This window comes from Engraulis encrasicolus, unplaced genomic scaffold (assembly GCF_034702125.1).
Source record: "Engraulis encrasicolus isolate BLACKSEA-1 unplaced genomic scaffold, IST_EnEncr_1.0 scaffold_30_np1212, whole genome shotgun sequence".
Lineage (NCBI taxonomy): Eukaryota > Metazoa > Chordata > Actinopteri > Clupeiformes > Engraulidae > Engraulis > Engraulis encrasicolus.
This window is the reverse complement of record NW_026945599.1, coordinates 267656-272655: the sequence shown is the minus strand read 5'-3', so window position 1 is coordinate 272655 and position 5000 is coordinate 267656. Positions and strand designations below refer to the sequence as shown.

Genomic DNA, 5000 nt, shown 5'->3' with positions numbered 1-5000 from the left:
AACAAAAATATCTATCACATTTTGCTCAGGCATAATCTGTTCATTTTAAGAACCACACAAGTCAGTGTAGCTAAAACAAAGTTTATTAAACGCTTAAAAGCACAGCATCAGTCTGTTTTTTAGTTCCAGGTGTTAGAAGCAGATGCCCTTGGGTTGTCTGAGTAGTTGGTGGTAGATATGCACAACCGGCACACTCTTGTCCCAGGAATACATGTAAGGTGCAGGTCATATCATATGAGACACAGGGTATCACCACCAATGCACAATAGCATGCAAATAAAGCACAGCAATAATGAAAAGGTGTTAAGACAATAATGCAATAAACACAGAAACGTACATTTGCCCATCACTGTAGTCATGTACAAAAACTCATCAGCAAACTACAATGTAAATATATCACAAAACAAAAACAGGCGCAATGCTCATCATCCAATCTGTTGAGTGTGACAACATCATTTGATGTTTTGATGAATACTTTTTCTACTGCCTTCCCCATGAAAGGGTTACATCACCTCTAATAAAAAAGTACTAAAGCAATAAGACTGTTAGACATAATGTGATGCTGTAATTGTACAATGGCACTGCAACGCAATTGGGGGTCACACGTGGGAGAACCTTTGCTCAGATGACAGGTGTTGCCTGGCGGAGGGGAACACAAAAAGTTTTGAACGCTACGCTCGGTGTGTGCATGATAAACTTCTGTCGTGTTTCATTCCCGTTAATGGACTATTGCATACAATGCTGACTTGGCGTACTACTACTGTATGCACCAACATTGTGGTGAGCCACAATTAATAACGTTCAGAAAGAACACGTCCAGTTTGCTTATTCATGTATACAAGAGATTCCACCGGCTGAGCAAGCTCGTCAGATTGGTGTCAGTCAAGCAACGCCTACGGGGCTTCAAGTGTTAGGCTTAGTTTCTACTGTATAAGATACTGCCTAAAGTTTGGCAAAAGACAAAAAACGCAGGTCTTGAAGAAAGGAAGGACGAAGGAAGCAGCACTGTTGCCTCCACATCAGCTCTACATCACCACTGGGAAGACCTTTAAGACAATAAAGCAAAACAAAAAAAACAGGAGTCATTTTCACTTTTTTTTAAATTGAAGCCATCATGACCCAAAAGTTCCAGACTACCCAAAAGTGCTGGCAAGCGTTAATATTCACCTAGTATTCATAAACCTGTATTTTCTGGATGAAAACATTGTTAATATATGCTTGTGATATTTCATAACGAGCCCATTCTGAATTAGGGATAGTTTAACATTTTCTGGTCAAAATGTTGAATTGCACTAGATATGCATATACAAAGGGAAGTGTATGGGTGGGGAGGTAAGGGTCAGAATTATGTCCCCATTACATTGTGTGTGTGTGGAGTGGGGGGTCGTTTCAAATGTCAACACTCCTGCATACATACTCTGCAGTCTGAACTCTAACACTTTGCTGCACTATGTGTACTGGCCTCACTGAATATTTATAATAAACTGAACTCTAGTTCCAAACAAGAGAATAGAAACTATAAGCCATGCATTCACTTTTTCATGATGAAAGTGTCCAGTAGATGGCATTAATGCAGAGTAAAAAACCAAGGAAACTACACTGAGACAAAATTAATGAACTGTTCCTTACGATTTTTCTTATACTGTATTAAGATATAAATGAAGAAATGAGAAGTTTACCCAAATCGGACAAATATAGTATATGGTGCATACATTAACGACATAAAAACTTTTTTTCTTCTTTCTACCAAACTTCTTTCTCCTTTCTCTTTCTCCCAAACAAAACGTTTTAATGGAACATTAGTTGTAGACTATACCACACTTAAAAATATAAAAGAGGTCAGTCTGCAGCCCTGCCTGTCTGGATATGCCTGTAAGACAATCCATACAACCTCCATAAATACTATACATATAATAACTCATTAGACATCCATATTTGGCAATATGGACAACATGGAATCAACTCTCCAAATCAGGAATTAACATAGCATTTTTTTTTCTTTAAGTGTGGCACACTTTGAGACTAAATATGAGTGTGGGGTAGCAATCTATGATACTGTGCACAACGTACATCACATTACATTACACACTTAGCTGACTCTTATTCAAAGAGACGTACACTAGATATTTATACAGGGCATTGGTTACAGCCAGAGCCATAAAGAGGGAGAGTCGGGCAATCTCCACTGTGTCCTAGGGCCGACTTCCGCATTAGTAAAATTAGCCATTTTAGCGTCTCAGAACTGCTTAGCGATGCGAATGTTAGTGCCTAGAAGTGGGCGTAGCACACATCAAATGCAATGCGATGCTATTGAGGCAGTCGGTTCATATGCAAAATAGGGAGGCGGAGCACTCGGAGGGTCACAGGCAGCCTCAAAATGAATGGCAGTGAACGAGAAGCCACCGTATTGAAGGATAAAACTCGCTGTTTTGAACTTGTAATCGTCCGGGGAAACTTCCTTCAAAGCTCACCGCCTGCCTCGTGAATTCAGGGAAATGACAAAAAAGTGGGACAAGCATACGTACATCCAGATGACCACGAGCACTTGTAGAATCCACAGTCCCCCCCTATCAGGTCAGTGTGACAGCTGTCAAGACGCTCTCGGAGAAGTTCTATTACGAGAGGTTCCACTCGCCAGGTAGGGGCGCCAACGGAGGACTGCAGACTACATTCAGAATGAATAGGCTGCGCTCCCGTCTCGACAGCGCCCCTAACTGCAGGCATGGGTTAAATAGCGAGAAGGCTGTAAATAGTGTACCCTCCAAATGCCCCGCTCGCTGGGTGCGTTCTGACAGCTGTCAATCTGAGCTGATAGGGGGGGACTGTGGATTCTACAAGTGCTCGTGGTCATCTGGATGTACGTATCATTATCCCACTTTTTTGTCATTTCCCTGAATTCACGAGGCAGGCGGTGAACTTTGAAGGAAGTTTCCCCGGACGATTATTAGTTCAAAACAGCGAGTTTTATCCTTCAATAAGCGGGCTCCTCGTTCACTGCCATTCATTTTGAGGCTGCCTGTGACCCTCCGAGTGCTCCGCCTCCCTATTTTCCATATGAACCGACTGCCTCAATGCAGGGAATATGACAAGACTCGCTATTCGTAGTAATAACTTCAGATAAACATCACAGATGGTAAAACTGTTGTGATTATCATTACAGAGACAGTTGATAGTTTACATATTTGTGGTGATTACCCCGCAGTATAGTTCATTAGTCCTTATTTTTGGCTTTTTATGTGATGGTTCTATGTTGAGTCTATGGAAAGACAGCCGCTTTAGGCACGACCTCGATCTCGTTGAAAGGCGGGGCTGCAATTTAACTCCTGGTCCTCCATTCGCGTAACTCTCCCTCTGTATGGCTCTGGTTACAGCCACTGAAGCAATGAGGGGTTAGGTGGCTTGCTCAAGTAGCCATGGAGGAAGGACTAGGGAGAGGTAAGGGAGGGATTTGAGCCTGCAATCCCTTGTTGTAAAATCAATCTCCCTTTTACCTTTCTGTTCTACAAGTACTAGGAAAGATCTGGCCAGCTCTGATATTTGGTTTTTAATCTTCTTTCAAAGTGGCGAATTTTTATGTTCTGCTGGTATTTGTATTAAGCTTAGAGTAGCATTAGAGTACAGATGTCACCTGAATCACTACCAGCTCAATCTGTTAAACAAAAAGTTATTGTACAGCATGGTTGTGGAACACCTGGTTGTGAAGCACTGTTGTCAGTAACGGGACATTTAATTATCCTGATCTTAGTTACTATTAAAAGGTGTGTAATACTTACATTAATCAGGTATGTAATACTTACATTAACCAGTACAATGAGCCCCTCATATTTCTCTGCAAAGTGGACCATCAGCGGGAGAATGACACACTGCCATGGATGACACGTCCTCTTGTCTTCTTTTCCGTTTTAGCATGTTTAGTTCAGTGGGAAGAAAACCATAGCCATCACCAATCACTGCATCACCTGTGATCATAGGCTGGTCTGTGTAGAGAGATAGAGACAGTGGTTGGGTGAATGAAAATACAGCATGTCTGAGATTTACTCCACTTACAATACTCACTGTACAACTAATGCAACAATACATGAAAGAAGGGTTTATATTAATTGCAAAATGAAGGGCAAACAGCCAGCTATGGTCATTAAAAAAATCACCATCTATTGAATATAATTGCATTCATTCTGCAATCGTACGAATGATAATGTGTTGAGGGCAATTTAACTTCAAATTACCCTAGCCTAACACACGCTCTTATATCTTTCATATCACAATAAGCTTACTTACGAAAACACTCACATACGAACAGTTATGATGTGTTCAGACTTGACTTTGCTGTGTTAACAAGACACATCATCACACTAGACTGAACATACAGTAATAGGTGTTAACTTCCTTAGTTATAGGCTATCATCATCCAGACCGGTCCTGCGTGCAACCTGTCCTGATGTTCAGATGCACATCATATCAAACTAACATAATTTTTAGATACTCCACGATCCTGAACAACGCTTTGACGGACTACTACATACATCTAGCATGCCATGATCATCATGCCGCATGCAGTGAAAGCTGGAAGTGGAACAAGCTTAGCCCACTCCATCGGCATCCAGAAACCAACCATTCGCCTACACCCAATGCGTCCATGGGATGCCAAGATAATCACGCCAATCATGCCAAGATGAAACAGTTGGGACTTTGGGAGGGGGAAGTAGGGTAAATTACATGAGCCCAATTTACAATATCATCTGATCATGTTTTAATCCGTCTCTGATCAAAACCTGTCACGGGCCAACCAACACCCACGCTATCAACCAGCACAGCAGCTAGCAGTGGGCAGTTCTTATCAGGTACAGTAGAACTAGCTAGATAAGGGAGCGGCTAAAACGGTTCAGTTTCAGTCTCCAGAAAGTCACAACACCAAATTCCACATCCCTTGCCTTCTTTCAACAGCCGAGAATAAAATGCACCTTACCTGACACTTCGGCGCACTATTTATTTATGTATAG

General features: G+C 41.7%; 1 long non-coding RNA gene across 2 annotated transcripts in view; it reads right to left on the bottom strand.

Annotated features, from left to right (window-relative positions):
* The window catches only part of LOC134443314 (uncharacterized), a 6390-nt gene that overhangs the window by 298 nt on the left and 1092 nt on the right, over positions 1–5000 (bottom strand). For both annotated transcript variants that reach the window (XR_010033646.1, XR_010033645.1), the window contains exons 2-3: positions 3798–3977; positions 1–1046 (exon numbers count right to left, since the gene is read on the bottom strand). The exon at positions 1–1046 is cut by the window's left edge and continues 298 nt beyond it. This is a non-coding gene — a long non-coding RNA (uncharacterized LOC134443314). The remainder of the gene's footprint in view (positions 1047–3797; positions 3978–5000) is intronic.